The sequence below is a fragment of the Ranitomeya imitator genome, chromosome 1 (assembly GCF_032444005.1).
Source record: "Ranitomeya imitator isolate aRanImi1 chromosome 1, aRanImi1.pri, whole genome shotgun sequence".
NCBI classification, from domain to species: Eukaryota; Metazoa; Chordata; class Amphibia; order Anura; family Dendrobatidae; genus Ranitomeya; species Ranitomeya imitator.
This window is the reverse complement of record NC_091282.1, coordinates 941729586-941744828: the sequence shown is the minus strand read 5'-3', so window position 1 is coordinate 941744828 and position 15243 is coordinate 941729586.

Genomic DNA, 15243 nt, shown 5'->3' with positions numbered 1-15243 from the left:
ACATACATTTCATCATGGGGTGCGGAAGAAGCTTTTGCGAATCGGTGTAGGAGTTGGGGATGTGCGGCTGTCCTGGTCTTTCCACAAGCTCTGTCACTCCTAACCATCTCAGGTGATGTAATTCTTCTTAACTTTGGTGATGTCTTATGGCATTAGCCTTGCTAAAGCAGATAGCTGGGGACCGGTGTTCTCAGGCTGGTAAGGGGCCATGGATATTGATGCTGCAGTTTTCTGGCTCCTCTCTGTTGTGGTAAACCCATGACAGTACCCTCCCTTTTACGAGTGTCCTTAGGAACCTCAGAACCGGGTTTATCAGGGTGTGTCACGTGAAAAAACCGGATCAGCCTGGCCCATTTACCTTTCTATAATAGTTTAACACTTTCTGACATTAGACATACTATTCCGTCCATGTGGGGTGGGCTCTACTTCCCATGGACGGAATAGTATGTCATGCCCTTTAATGCGACACTGCGACTTAAGTCACGGTGATCGGATTAAAATTCCGACGCCATCTTACCTGGAGGAAGATGGTGTCTGCACTTGGTGAGGATTCCTGCAGAGCAGTCACGCCGAGAGATCCCCTCCTGTGCTGAGACTTGTGCCACAGTAGCCTGTGACACCAAAATTCTTGCTAAAGACAGAAGAAAGAAGAGAGACTACAACCGTAAGTGTTGATACCCCGATCCTGGCCCGATCTCTCTTCATCCCCCTTTCCCCCTCCACCCCCACTTTGCGCCGCATCCGTGTCCAAATTTAGCAGCTGCCGAGCGTTGATTGGTGATGCAGTTCACCGATCAACACTCGTGCTCGCTTTTTTTTCACCCCCCTAGCGCCGCCGAGCTTTGATTGGTGACGCAATTCACCAATCAACACTCATGCTCACTTTTCTTTTTCCCACCTCCATGCGCTCACCCTGCCACCGCGTCTAATCCGTGCCTTTCTTTTTTTCAAACCCATGCGCTCATCCAGCCGCCGCGTCTAATCCGTGCCTTCCCCTTTTTTTTTCCATTCCCGTGCGCTCACCCAGCCGCCGCGTCTAATCCGTGCCTTCCCTTTTTTTTCCCCATCCCCTGGCTCTCACCCAGCCGCCGCGTCTAGTCCGTGCCTTCCCTTTTCTTTTTTTCCCATCCCCGTGCGCTCACCCAGCTGCCGCGTCAAATCTGTGCCTTCCCTTTTTTTTCCCCTCCCCGTGTGCTCACCCAGCCGCGTCTAATCTGTGCATTCCCTTTTTTTATTCCCATCCTCGTGCTCTCACCCAGCCGCCGTGTCTAATCCGTGCCTTCCCTTTTTTTTTCCCATCCCCGTGCGCTCACCCAGCTGCTGCGTCTAATGTGTGCCTTCTTTTTTTTTTCCATCCCCGTGCGTTCACCCAGCCGCCGCATCTAATCCGTGCCTTCTAATTTGTATGCTCGTCAATTTTGGAGCAAAACACCGGTTCATCATATTCTAACTGGTCTCCTGTAGACGCAGATGAAATGATGCAGTTTTGGGGCCTAGTCCTTCATATGGGGCTCCTGAAGAAGCCAGAAATTCGGCAATATTGGAGTGTTGATATTTTATACAACACTCCAGTGCTCCGAATTGTCATGGTCCGGACGCGTTTTGAGGCCATCCATAAGTTCCTGCATTATTCCGATAATGCACAGTGTCCCGCACGAGATGACCCCAACTTTGACCGTCTGTTCAAAGTTCGGCCGGTCATCGAACACTTCAACAAAAAGTTTGGTGAAGTGTACGTGCCCAAAAGGGACATCTGCGTGGATGAGTCCTTGGTTCATTTTAAGGGACGGCTCAGATTCCGTCAGTACCTGCCCAGCAAGAGGGCCAGGTACGGAATCAAACTCTACAAGCTGTGTGAGAGTACCTCAGGGTACACCTACAGCTTTAGAGTCTACAAAGGGAAGGACACCAGGATTGAACCCCCTGAGTGTCCCCCTGTCCTGGGAGTGAGTGGGAAAATTGTGTGGGATTTGGTGCACCCACTGCTGGATAAAGGTTATCACCTCTACACGATAACTTTTATTCCAGCATCCTACTCTACAAATCCCTCTCTGCGCGAGATTCCGCCGCCTGCGGTACTGTCCGCAAAAATCAGAGAGGCCTCCCGAAAACGCTACTTGGGCAGATGCTCAGAAGGGGTGACAGCAGAGCCCAATGTAGCGACCACATGCTGGTGGTCAAGTACAAGGACAAGAGGAATGTCCTCTTGACCACCGTATACGGTGATGCCAGTGCCCTCAGCACTATACGGGGTACCTCTACACAGGTCAGCAAACCTGACTTTGTACTGGGGTACAACAAAAACATGGGGGGCGTTGATCTCTCTGATCAAGTCCTCCAGCCGTACAGTGCTTTGAGAAAGGCCAAGGTGTGGTACAAAAGCTGTCCGTGTACATCGTACAAATGGCGATGCTTAACGCTTTCCTGCTGTCACGATGTGCACGCCACACCGATACGTCGTACCTTCAGTTCCAGGAGGTAGTGGTTAAGGCCCTGATATTTGGCACGAGGGAAGAAGCGGACCCCAGTACTTTCGGAACTGAAGGTGCTCGTATCGTACCAGAAACGAGTATCGTACCAGCATTTCCCGGGGGAGGTCCAGCAAACTGGAAAAAGTTAAGTCGCAAAAAAGGTGCCGAGTGTGTTACAAAAGGGGAATACTCAAGGACACCATTTATCAATGCGACACCTGCCCCGAAAAACCTGGCCTGTGTATGAAGGATTGCTTCAAATTGTACCACACCTCCATGCACTACTAATTTACTTTACAGGAAACAGTAGATTAATTCCAAAAAGGGGGCACATCTATGTAAGTTCATTGGGGGTCTAGTTTACAAAATGTCGTTTGTGTTTTTTTTTACTGTTTAGGCACTTCAGGGGTTCTGCAAACGGAACATGACACCTGCAGACCATTCCATCAAAGTTTGCTTTCCAAAACGTCACCACTTCCCTTCCGAGCCCCCAAGTGTGCCCAAACAGTATTTTTTCCCACATGTGAGTATCAGCATACTCAGGATAAAATGGACAACAACTTTTGGGGTCCAATTTCTCCTGTTACTCTTGGGAAAATTAAAAATTGGGGACTAAAAGATCATTTTTGTAGAAAAAAATAGGATATTTTATTTTCACGCCCGGCGTTATAAATTTAAGTGAAACACTTGGGGGTTCAAAATTCTCACCACACACCTAAATAAGTTCCCAATTAGGTCTAGTTTCCAAAATGGGGTCACCAGAACTGGCATCAAAGTGGGCAAACCATTTTCACAGATTTGAATAAGTAACTGATGGTTTTAAGGGGTTAAATGACTTTAAAACACTGATCTGACACTTAAAATTCACAGATATTGATGCCCTGCAACAAACTATGGTCCCTCAAGCCTGTCCCAAATGGGTTCTGGGCACCAAAACTGGCATCAAAGTGGGCAAACAGCCCATTTTCACAGATTTGAATAAACTTCTGTGAAGCACTTAGGGGATACAAGTGCTCACCACACATCTAGATAAGTTCCTTAGGAGGTCTAGTTTCCAAAATGGGGTCACTTGTGGGGGGTTTCCACTGTATAGGGACATCAGGGGCTCGCCAAACGCGACATGGTGTCCGATCTCAATACCAGCTCATTTTAGCTTGAAAAAGTCAAACGGCACTCCTTCCCTTCTGAGCCCTGCCATGCGCCCAAACAGTGGTTTCCCCCCACATATGGGGTATCAGCGTACTCAGGAAAAATTGGACTACATCTTTTGTGGTCCATTTTCTCCTTTTAACTTTGGGAAAATAGAAAAAATTGTTGCTGTAATATTTTTGTGACTAAAAAGATATACATCTTCAATTTTTCCTTTCACGTTGTTTCTGCTCCTATGAAACACCTGAAGGGTTAATAAACTTCTTGAATGTGATTTTGAGTACCTCGAGGGGTGCAGTGTTTAGAATGGTGTCACTTTTGGGTATTTTGAGCCATATAGACCCCTCAAAGTGACTTCAAATGTGAAATGGTCCCTAAAAAAAATGGTTTTGTAAATTTTGTTGTAAAAATGAGAAGTCACTGGTTAACTTTTAACCCTTACAGTCATGGCCAAAAGTATTGACACCCCTGCAATTCTGTCAGATATTACTCATTTTCTTCCTGAAAATGATTACAAACACAAATTATTTGGTATTATTATCTTCATTTAATTTGTCTTAAATGAAAAAAAAACACGAAAAGAATTGTCCTAAAGCCAAATTGGATATAATTCCACACCAAACAAACAAACAAAAGGGGGTGGACAAAAGTATTGGCACTGTTCGAAAAATCATGTGATGCTTCTCTAATTTGTGTAATTAACAGCACCTGTAATTTACCTGTGGCATCTAACAGGTGTTGGCAATAACTAAATCACACTTGCAGCCAGTTGACACGGATTAAAGTTGACTTAACCTCTGTCCTGTGTCCTAGTGTGTACCACATTGAGCATGGAGAAAAGAAAGAAGACCAAAGAACTGTCTGAGGACTTGAGAAACCAAATTGTGAGGAAGCATGAGCAATCTCAAGGCTACAAGTCCATCTCCAAAGACCTGAATGTTCCTGTCTCTACCGTGCGCAGTGTCATCTGTTGTAAATTCTGTTGTCAAGCTCCCTCCTGTGGTCATGAATGGTACTTCAGCTGGTTCTGTCCATGGGCTTCCTCTGGTGGTGGTGAGTGGGGCTGCGGCTTCTGAGGTTCCTTCCACAGGTGAGGAGGTTAATTCGTTAGCTGGCTGCTCTATTTAACTCCAACTAGATCATTGCTCCATGCCACCTGTCAATGTTCCAGTATTGGTCTAGTTCTCTCCTGGATCGTTCTTGTGACTTGTCTTCCCAGCAGAAGCTAAGTTCCTGCTTGTTTTTCTCTGGTTTGCTATTTTTCTGTCCAGCTTGCTATTTTGATTGTTGTCTTGCTTGCTGGAAGCTCTGGGACGGAGAGGGAGCGCCTCCGCACCGTGAGTCGGTGCGGAGGGTCTTTTTGCGCCCTCTGCGTGGTCTTTTTGTAGTTTTTTGTGCTGACCGCAAAGTAACCTTTCCTATCCTCTGTCTGTTCAGTAAGTCGGGCCTCACTTTGCTAAATCTATTTCATCTCTGTGTTTGTAATTTTCATCTTTACTCACAGTCATTATATGTGGGGGGCTGCATTTTCCTTTGGGGAATTTCTCTGAGGCAAGGTAGGCTTTGTTTTTCTATCTTTAGGGCTAGCTAGTTCCTTAGGCTCTGACGAGGCGCCTAGGGAGCGTCAGGAGCGCTCCACGGCTATTTCTAGTGTGTGTGATAGGTTTAGGGATTGCGGTCAGCAGAGTTCCCACGTCTCAGAGCTCGTCCTATATTATCAGTAACTATCAGGTCATTCCGTGTGCTCTTAACCACCAGGTCCATTATTGTCCTGACCACCAGGTCATAACAGTACAGGTGGCCCAAAGTACTAATGCATCTCAATAGAAGGATAAGAGAAGTTCTGAGACCATTTTTTTTTTCTTTGCAGTGTGTTTTGTCTCTCTTTTCCCCGTTACCTCTGGGTGGTTCAGGATACAGGTGTAGATATGGACATTCAAGGTCTGTTCTCTTGTATGGAGAATCTCACTGCAAGGGTACAAAACATTCAAGATTTTGTGGTTCGGAATCCAATGTTAGAGCCTAGGATTCCTATTCCTGATTTGTTTTTTGGGGATAGATCTAAGTTTCTGAATTTCAAAAATAATTGTAAATTGTTTCTTGCTTTGAAACCTCGCTCCTCAGGTGACCCTGTTCAACAAGTGAAAATCATTATTTCTTTGTTGTGGGGTGACCCTCAAGACTGGGCATTTTCCCTTGCGCCAGGAGATCCGGCATTGCGTAATGTTGATGCGTTTTTTCTGGCGCTCGGATTGCTTTATGATGAACCTAATTCAGTGGATCAGGCAGAGAAAATCTTGCTGGCTCTGTGTCAGGGTCAGGATGAGGTAGAGATATATTGTCAGAAGTTTAGGAAGTGGTCTGTACTCAGTGGAATGAATGTGCCCTGGCAGCAATCTTCAGAAAGGGTCTCTCTGAAGCCCTTAAGGATGTCATGGTGGGGTTTCCCATGCCTGCTGGTCTGAATGAGTCTATGTCCTTGGCCATTCAGATCGATCGACGCTTGCGTGAGCGTAAAGCTGTGCACCATTTGGCGGTACTATCTGAGCATAGGCCTGAGCCTATGCAATGTGATAGGACTTTGACCAGAGCTGAACGGAATGAATGTGCCCTGGCAGCAATTTTCAGAAAGGGTCTCTCTGAAGCCCTTAGGGTACCGTCACACAGTGCAATTTTGATCGCTACGACGGCACGATTTGTGACGTTCCAGCGATATATCCGTGACGTTCCAGCGATCTCGCTGTGTCTGACACGCTCCTGCGATCAGGGACCCTGCTGAGAATCGTACGTCGTAGCAGATCGTTTGAAACTTTCTTCCGTTGTCTAGTGTCCCGCTGTGGCGGCATGATCGCATGGTGTAACAAAGGTGTGCACGATATTGTATATGTAACCAATGTCTTCTACATCGCACATACGTCATGAAATTATCGCTCCAGCGTCGTACATTGCAAAGTGTGACAGCAGTCTACGACGCTGGAGCGATATTGTTATGATGCTGGAGCGTCACGGATCGTGCCGTCGTAGCGATCAAAATGCCACTGTGTGACGGTACCCTTAAGGATGTCATGGTGGGATTTCCCATGCCTGCTGGTCTGAATAAGTTAGAGCCAGAAATTTAGAAAGTGGTCCGTGCTCACTCAGTGGAATGAATCTGCGCTGGCAGCTATATTCAGAAAGGGTTTCTCTGAAGCCCTTAAGGATGTCATGGTGGGATTTCCTATGCCTGCTGGTTTGAATGAGTCTATGTCTTTGGCCATTCAGATCGATCGACGCTTACGTGAGCGTAAAGCTGTGCACCATTTGGCGGTATTATCTGAGCATAGACCAGAGCCTATGCAATGTGATAGGACTTTGACCAGAGCTGAACGGCAAGAACACAGACGTCGGAATGGGCTGTGTTTTTACTGTGGTGATTCCACTCATGCTATCTCCGATTGTCCTAAGCGCACTAAGCGTTTTGCTAGGTCTGCCACCATTGGTACGGTACAGTCGAAATTTCTTTTGTCCGTTACTCTGATCTGCTCTTTGTCATCCTATTCTGTTATGGCATTTGTGGATTCAGGCACTGCCCTGAATTTGATGGACTTGGAGTTTGCTAGGCGCTGTGGTTTTTTCTTGGAGCCCTTGCAGTATCCTATTCCATTGAGAGGAATTGATGCTACGCCTTTGGCCAAGAATAAGCCTCAGTACTGGACCCAATTGACCATGTGCATGGCTCCTGCACATCAGGAGGATATTCGCTTTTTGGTGTTGCATAATCTGCATGATGTGGTCGTTTTGGGGTTGCCATGGCTACAGGTCCATAATCCAGTATTGGATTGGAAATCTATGTCTGTGTCCAGCTGGGGTTGTCAGGGAGTACATGGTGATGTTCCATTTTTGTCTATTTCGTCATCCACCCCTTCTGAAGTCCCGGAGTTTTTGTCGGATTACCGAGATGTATTTGATGAGCCCAAATCCAGTGCCCTACCTCCTCATAGGGATTGCGATTGTGCTATCAATTTGATTCCTGGTAGTAAGTTTCCTAAGGGCCGACTGTTCAATTTATCTGTGCCAGAGCACGCCGCTATGCGGAGTTATGTAAAGGAATCCTTGGAGAAGGGTCATATTCGCCCGTCGTCGTCACCATTGGGAGCCGGGTTCTTTTTTGTGGCCAAGAAGGATGGTTCTTTGAGACCTTGTATTGATTACCGCCTTCTTAATAAGATCACAGTCAAATTTCAGTACCCTTTGCCGCTGCTGTCTGATTTATTTGCTCGGATTAAGGGGGCTAGTTGGTTCACCAAGATAGATCTTCGTGGTGCGTATAATCTTGTGCGTATTAAACAGGGCGATGAATGGAAAACAGCATTTAATACGCCCGAGGGCCATTTTGAGTACCTGGTTATGCCATTCGGGATTTCCAATGCTCCATCAGTATTTCAGTCCTTTATGCATGACATCTTCCGAGAGTACCTGGATAAATTCCTGATTGTATATTTGGATGACATTTTGGTCTTCTCGGATGATTGGGAGTCTCACGTGAAGCAGGTCAGAATGGTGTTCCAGGTCCTTCGTGCGAATTCTTTGTTTGTGAAGGGGTCAAAGTGTCTCTTTGGAGTTCAGAAGGTTTCATTTTTGGGTTTCATTTTTTCCCCTTCTACTATCGAGATGGACCCTGTTAAAGTCCAGGCCATTTATGATTGGACTCAGCCGACATGTGTGAAGAGTCTGCAAAAGTTCCTGGGCTTTGCTAATTTTTATCGTCGCTTCATCAGTAATTTTTCTAGTGTTGCTAAACCGTTGACTGATTTGACCAAGAAGGGTGCTGATGTGGTCAATTGGTCTTCTGCGGCTGTGGAAGCTTTTCAGGAGTTGAAGCGTCGTTTTTCTTCTGCCCCGGTGTTGTGCCAGCCAGATGTTTCGCTTCCGTTTCAGGTCGAGGTTGATGCTTCTGAGATTGGAGCAGGGGCTGTTTTGTCGCAAAGAAGTTCTGATGGCTCGGTGATGAAACCATGTGCCTTCTTTTCTAGAAAGTTTTTGCCTGCTGAGCGCAATTATTATGTTGGCAATCGAGAGTTGTTGGCCATGAAGTGGGCATTCGAGGAGTGGCGTCATTGGCTTGAAGGAGCCAAGCATCGCGTGGTGGTCTTGACGGATCACAAGAATTTGACTTATCTCGAGTCTGCCAAACGGTTGAATCCTAGACAGGTTCGTTGGTCACTATTTTTCTCCCGTCTTGATTTTGTGGTTTCGTACCTTCCAGGCTCTAAGAATGTGAAGGCTGATGCCCTGTCAAGGAGTTTTGTGCCCGACTCTCCGGGTGTTCCTGAGCCGGCGGGTATTCTCAAAGAGGGGGTAATTTTGTCTGCCATCTCCCCTGATTTGCGGCGGGTGCTGCAAAAATTTCAGGCTGATAGACCTGACCGTTGCCCAGCAGAGAAACTGTTTGTCCCTGATAAATGGACTAGTAGAGTTATCTCTGAGGTTCATTGTTCGGTGTTGGCTGGTCATCCGGGAATCTTTGGTACCAGAGATTTGGTGGCTAGATCCTTTTGGTGGCCGTCTTTGTCGCGGGATGTGCGTTCTTTTGTGCAGTCCTGTGGGACTTGTGCTCGGGCTAAGCCCTGCTGTTCTCGTGCCAGTGGGTTGCTTTTGCCCTTGCCGGTCCCGAAGAGGCCCTGGACGCGTATCTCTATGGATTTTATTTCGGATCTCCCTGTCTCTCAAAAGATGTTGGTCATTTGGGTGGTTTGTGATCGCTTCTCTAAGATGGTCCATTTGGTACCCTTGTCTAAATTGCCTTCCTCCTCTGATTTGGTGCCATTGTTTTTCCAGCATGTGGTTCGTTTACATGGCATTCCGGAGAACATCGTTTCGGACAGAGGTTCCCAGTTTGTTTCGAGGTTTTGGCGAGCCTTTTGTGCTAGGATGGGCATTGATTTGTCTTTTTCCTCGGCTTTCCATCCTCAGACAAATGGCCAAACCGAACGTTCTAATCAGACTTTGGAAACATATCTGAGATGCTTTGTTTCTGCTGATCAGGATGATTGGGTGTCCTTTTTGCCTTTGGCTGAGTTCGCCCTTAATAATCGGGCCAGCTCGGCTACTTTGGTTTCGCCTTTTTTCTGCAATTCTGGTTTCCATCCTCGTTTCTCTTCAGGGCAGGTTGAGTCTTCGGACTGTCCTGGTGTGGATACTGTGGTGGATAGGTTGCAGCAGATTTGGACTCATGTGGTGGACAATTTGACATTGTCCCAGGAGAAGGCTCAACGTTTCGCTAACCGCCGGCGCTGTGTGGGTCCCCGACTTCGTGTTGGGGATTTGGTTTGGTTGTCGTCTCATTATGTTCCTATGAAGGTTTCCTCTCCTAAGTTTAAGCCTCGTTTCATTGGTCCGTATAAGATTTCTGAGGTTCTCAATCCTGTGTCATTTCGTTTGACCCTTCCAGCTTCTTTTGCCATCCATAATGTATTCCATAGGTCATTGTTGCGGAGATACGTGGCGACTGTGGTTCCATCCGTTGATCCTCCTGCCCCGGTGTTGGTTGAGGGGGAGTTGGAGTATGTGGTGGAGAAGATTTTGGATTCTCGTATTTCGAGACGGAAACTCCAGTACCTAGTCAAATGGAAGGGTTATGGTCAGGAAGATAATTCCTGGGTCTTTGCCTCCGATGTTCATGCTGCTGATCTGGTTTGTGCCTTTCATTTGGCTCGTCCTGGTCGGCCTGGGGGCTCTGGTGAGGGTTCGGTGACTCCTCCTCAAGGGGGGGTACTGTTGTGAATTCTGTTGTCAAGCTCCCTCCTGTGGTCATGAATGGTACTTCGGCTGGTTCTGTCCATGGGCTTCCTCTGGTGGTGGTGAGTGGGGCTGCGGCTTCTGAGGTTCCTTCCACAGGTGACGAGGTTAATTCGTTAGCTGGCTGCTCTATTTAACTCCACCTAGATCATTGCTCCATGCCACCTGTCAATGTTAAAGGATTGTAAACCCGAAGGAAAACAGAGTACAAGTCCCAAATTCAAATAAAGGTAAAAAAAACTAATTTTATTTAACATATATAAATTTAGTATAATACAAAGTATAACTACATTTATAAAAACATGCTCAGCAAAAGAAACATTTGGCACCAGACCTGTGTGACAACACACACCTGCTCACTATCAAAAAATACAATGCTCAGTGCTTGTCAGTATGATTTTTGGGATCTAGAGTCCCCCCAGGAAACGGGGAAGGTGGGGATAAACCACCTCCTTACTCCCACTTTCTATAGTGTCATATAACCTAATAGTCAGTCATATAAATCTGCTATCCTAGGTACGATTCCTTACCCATGTGGCAGGTGCAGCGCGATCACACAGAGCAGCCCCAACGCGCGTTTCGCGTTGGCTTCTTCAGGGGGCGGTGCTGTGATGTGTGTTGGGGGAGTTTATATGGGACCTATAATTACTGTTAATCAGGCGCTGACCGCGCCGGGAGCTGCATCATTTTGGGCGCCCTCCATGATGGAGCGCACTCAGGCACGTCCTAATGACGTCACTGAAGCGCACACATCACTTGCCGGCGCCGCCCATGATGCCCCGGGACACCAGTCATGGCAGACATGCGCACTGTTCCTGACTTGAAGATCCTCCCATATTTAGCTAGAAAAAACATAACGCTGCAGCGTGAGTATTAACCCTTTCATTAATGCAATGATGGTGCTTACTAAAAAGGTAGTATATCTACCTCAATATCATAAAGTGTCAGAGTGTCTATTATTAGTGATATTAACACACCCCTATTACTAAAAATATTAGAGCCAGATGTATCTATATACGTTATTAGCCAATGTTAAAAAAAACAGATAAATAAGCCGATACATACAATACAAACTATTATTAAAATGACATCCCATAATACATGAGTGGATTCTATACAGGTGTATATTTAAACATATATATACGATTTCAGTATTGCTGCTTGTATGCTTTCACAATGCTTGCAATTATTGCGGATCCTCATTTACTCCTCCGGGAATTCATGATTGGAAGTCTTCCCAAAATATCCCACCACAATGTTGGATTAAAAGACAACTTGTTTTGACGTCATCACATGTACTACAAGATAACTAAATTAAAATACAAGACAAGAATTATAATTAAAAACACACACACAGACATAAATATTATCTGGAGACGATTTTTACAAAAAGGAGCTAAAGCTAATTTGCTCATTTAGGCCTGCTGGAGTGGTGGTATTAAGGATAGTGATCCAGCGACATTCCCTCTGTGCTAACTTGCGTTTCAAATCACCCCCTCTAATCCCCGCACGAATTCTGTCTATTCCTTTAATTTTCAAACCCCTTGGGTTACTGTCATGGCATGCCCTAAAATGTCTAGGTATCGGTTTCAAAATAGCCACATCTTCCGCGTCACATGAGGCAATTATATCCCTAATGTGTCCCCGTGTGCAAACACGTAATTCACGGGATGTCAGACCCACATATATTAGATTACACGGGCAAACTGCATAGTACACCACAAACGTGGTGCTGCAGCTGATGTGCTCCCTAATTTGATATTCTTTTTTGCCATCAGATGACGCGAAAGATGTGGCTCGCACCAAATTACTGCAGGCCAGACAGTCTCCGCATGGGTAGAAACCATTTTTTTGTCTTCCTGCTTTAAACGGATCAGGACTCTTAGCCACATAGTGGCTATGTACAGCCATGTCGCGGATGTTGTTACATCTCCGTGCTGTCATTAAGGGCCCATCTGGAAGGCATTTCTGCAGGATAGAGTCTGTTTTTAGAACGGGCCAGTGCTTTTCCAAGATTTCCCTCATCCTATTTCATCTATGGTTGAAGGTTCCAATGAACCTAATTTGGTTGTCACCCTTATTTTTATTTTTATTTTTTGATCTTAACAGTTCATTTCTATTTATGCTTTTTGCCCTTACATATCCTTTTTTGATGGACCGACGGCTATAGCCTCTTTCACTGAACCGTTCACTTAAGTCTCTGGCTTGCTCCTCAAACATTGCGTCAGAAGTACATATTCTACGTGCCCGCAGAAATTGCCCTATCGGGATGGCTCTGATTGTGGATTGAGGATGGGACGAGGATGCATGCAGCAATGCATTCACTGATGTCTCCTTGCGGTACATATCTGTATAGATCATCCCATTTTCTTGTACACGCAATGTGATGTCCAAAAAGGAAATTTCCCTTTTATGATAGACATACGTCAGCTTAATGTTGGAGTTGTTGCGATTAAGTCCCCCCATGAAAGATTCCAATTCAGAGACAGGGCCCTGCCAGATGAACAGAATGTCGTCAATGAATCTGTACCATCCTAAGATTAGGGGGGAGGCCTGTGCACCCTCCGGCATAATCTGCCTTTCCCAGTATCCCAAAAATAAATTTGCATACGAGGGCGCACAGGCCGCCCCCATTGCAGTTCCCTGTCTCTGAAGAAAAAAAACGATCCTTAAAAACAAAAAAATTATGTGTGAGGACAAAATCCAACAATTCCAACACCAATTCTCTTGTGTCTGCCTCTATATTACTCGATTCCAAAAAGAATCTCGTTGCTTTAAGTCCCTCATTATGACGGATGCTCGTGTAGAGAGATTCCACGTCGGCTGTTACTAGAATCATATCTTCCTCCACAATCAGGCCATCCACTTTGGAATTTCTCCACATGGAGATGACCCAGTATAGAGGAACAAGTGTTCATTATGGGATTTAATTAAATGTTCCAGTATTGGTCTAGTTCTCTCCTGGATCGTTCTTGTGACCTGTCTTCCCAGCAGAAGCTAAGTTCCTGCTTGTTTTTCTCTGGTTTGCTATTTTTCTGTCCAGCTTGCTATTTTGATTGTTGTCTTGCTTGCTGAAAGCTCTGGGACGCAGAGGGAGCGCCTCCGCACCTTGAGTCGGTGCGGAGGGTCTTTTTGCCCCCTCTGCGTGGTCTTTTTGTAGTTTTTTGTGCTGACCGCAAAGCTACCTTTCCTATCCTCTGTCTGTTCAGTAAGTCGGGCCTCACTTTGCTAAATCTATTTCATCTCTGTGTTTGTAATTTTCATCTTTACTCACAGTCATTATATGTGGGGGGCTGCCTTTTCCTTTGGGGAATTTCTCTGAGGCAAGGTAGGCTTTGTTTTTCTATCTTTAGGGCTAGCTAGTTCCTTAGGCTGTGACGAGGCGCCTAGGGAGCATCAGGAGCGCTCCACGGCTATTTCTAGTGTGTGTGATAGGTTTAGGGATTGCGGTCAGCAGAGTTCCCACGTCTCAGAGCTCGTCCTATATTATCAGTAACTATCAGGTCATTCCGTGTGCTCTTAACCACCAGGTCCATTATTGTCCTGACCCTCAGGTCATAACAGTCATCAAGAAGTTTAAAGCCCATGACACTGTGGCTAACCTCCCTAGATGTGGACGGAAAAGAAAAATTGACAACAGATTTCAATGCAAGATTGTGCGGATGTTGGATAAAGAACCTCGACTAACATCCAAACAAGTTCAAGATGCCCTGCAGTCCGAGGGTACAACAGTGTCAACCCGTACTATCCGTCGGCGTCTGATTGAAAAGGGACTGTATGGTAGGAGACCCAGGAAGACCCTACTTCTTACCCAGAGACATACAAAAGCCAGGCTGGAGTTTGCCAAAACTTTCCTGAAAAAGCCTAAAACATTTTGGAAGAATGTTCTCTGGTCAGATGAGACAAAAGTAGAGCTTTTTGGGCAAAGGCATCAACATAGAGGCATTCAAAGAAAAGAACACGGTCCCTACAGTCAAACATGGCGGAGGTTCCCTGATGTTTTGGGGTTGTTTTGCTGCCTCTGGCACTGGACTGCTTGACCGTGTGCATGGCTTTATGAAGTCTGAAGACTACCAACACATTTTGCAGCATAATGTAGGGCCCAGTGTGAGAAAGCTGGGTCTCCCTCAGAGGTCATGGGTCTTCCAGCAGGACAATGACCCAAAACACACTTGAAAAAGCACTAGAAAATGGTTTGAGAGAAAGCACTGGAGACTTCAAAGGTGGCCAGCAATGAGTCCAGACCTGAATCCTATAGAACACCTGTGGAGAGATCTAAAAATGGCAGTTTGGAGAAGACACCCTTCAAATATCGGGGACCTGGAGCAGTTTGCCAAAGAAGAATGGTCTAAAATTCCAGCAGAGCATTGAAAGAAACTCATTGATAGTTACCGGAAGCGGTTGGTCGCAGTTATTTTGGCTAAAGGTTGTGCAACCAAGTATTAGGCTGAGGGTGCCAATACTTTTGTCTGGCCCATTTTTGGAGTTTTGTGTGAAATGATCAATGTTTTGCTTTTTGCTTCATTCTCTTTTGTGTTTTTTCATTTAAGACAAATTAAATGAAGATAATACTACCAAATAATTTGTGTTTGCAATCATTTTCAGGAAGAAAATGAGTATTATCTGACAGAATTGCTGGGGTGTCAATACTTTTGGCCATGACTGTATAACTTCCTAACGAAAAAAAAAATTGGTTCCAAAATTGTGCTGATGTAAAGTAGACATGTAGGAAATGTTATTTATTAACTATTTTGTGTGACATATTTCTCTGTTTTATGGGCATAAAAATTCAAAGTTTGAAAAATTGCAACATTTTCCAAATTTTCGCCAAATTTCCATTTTTTAC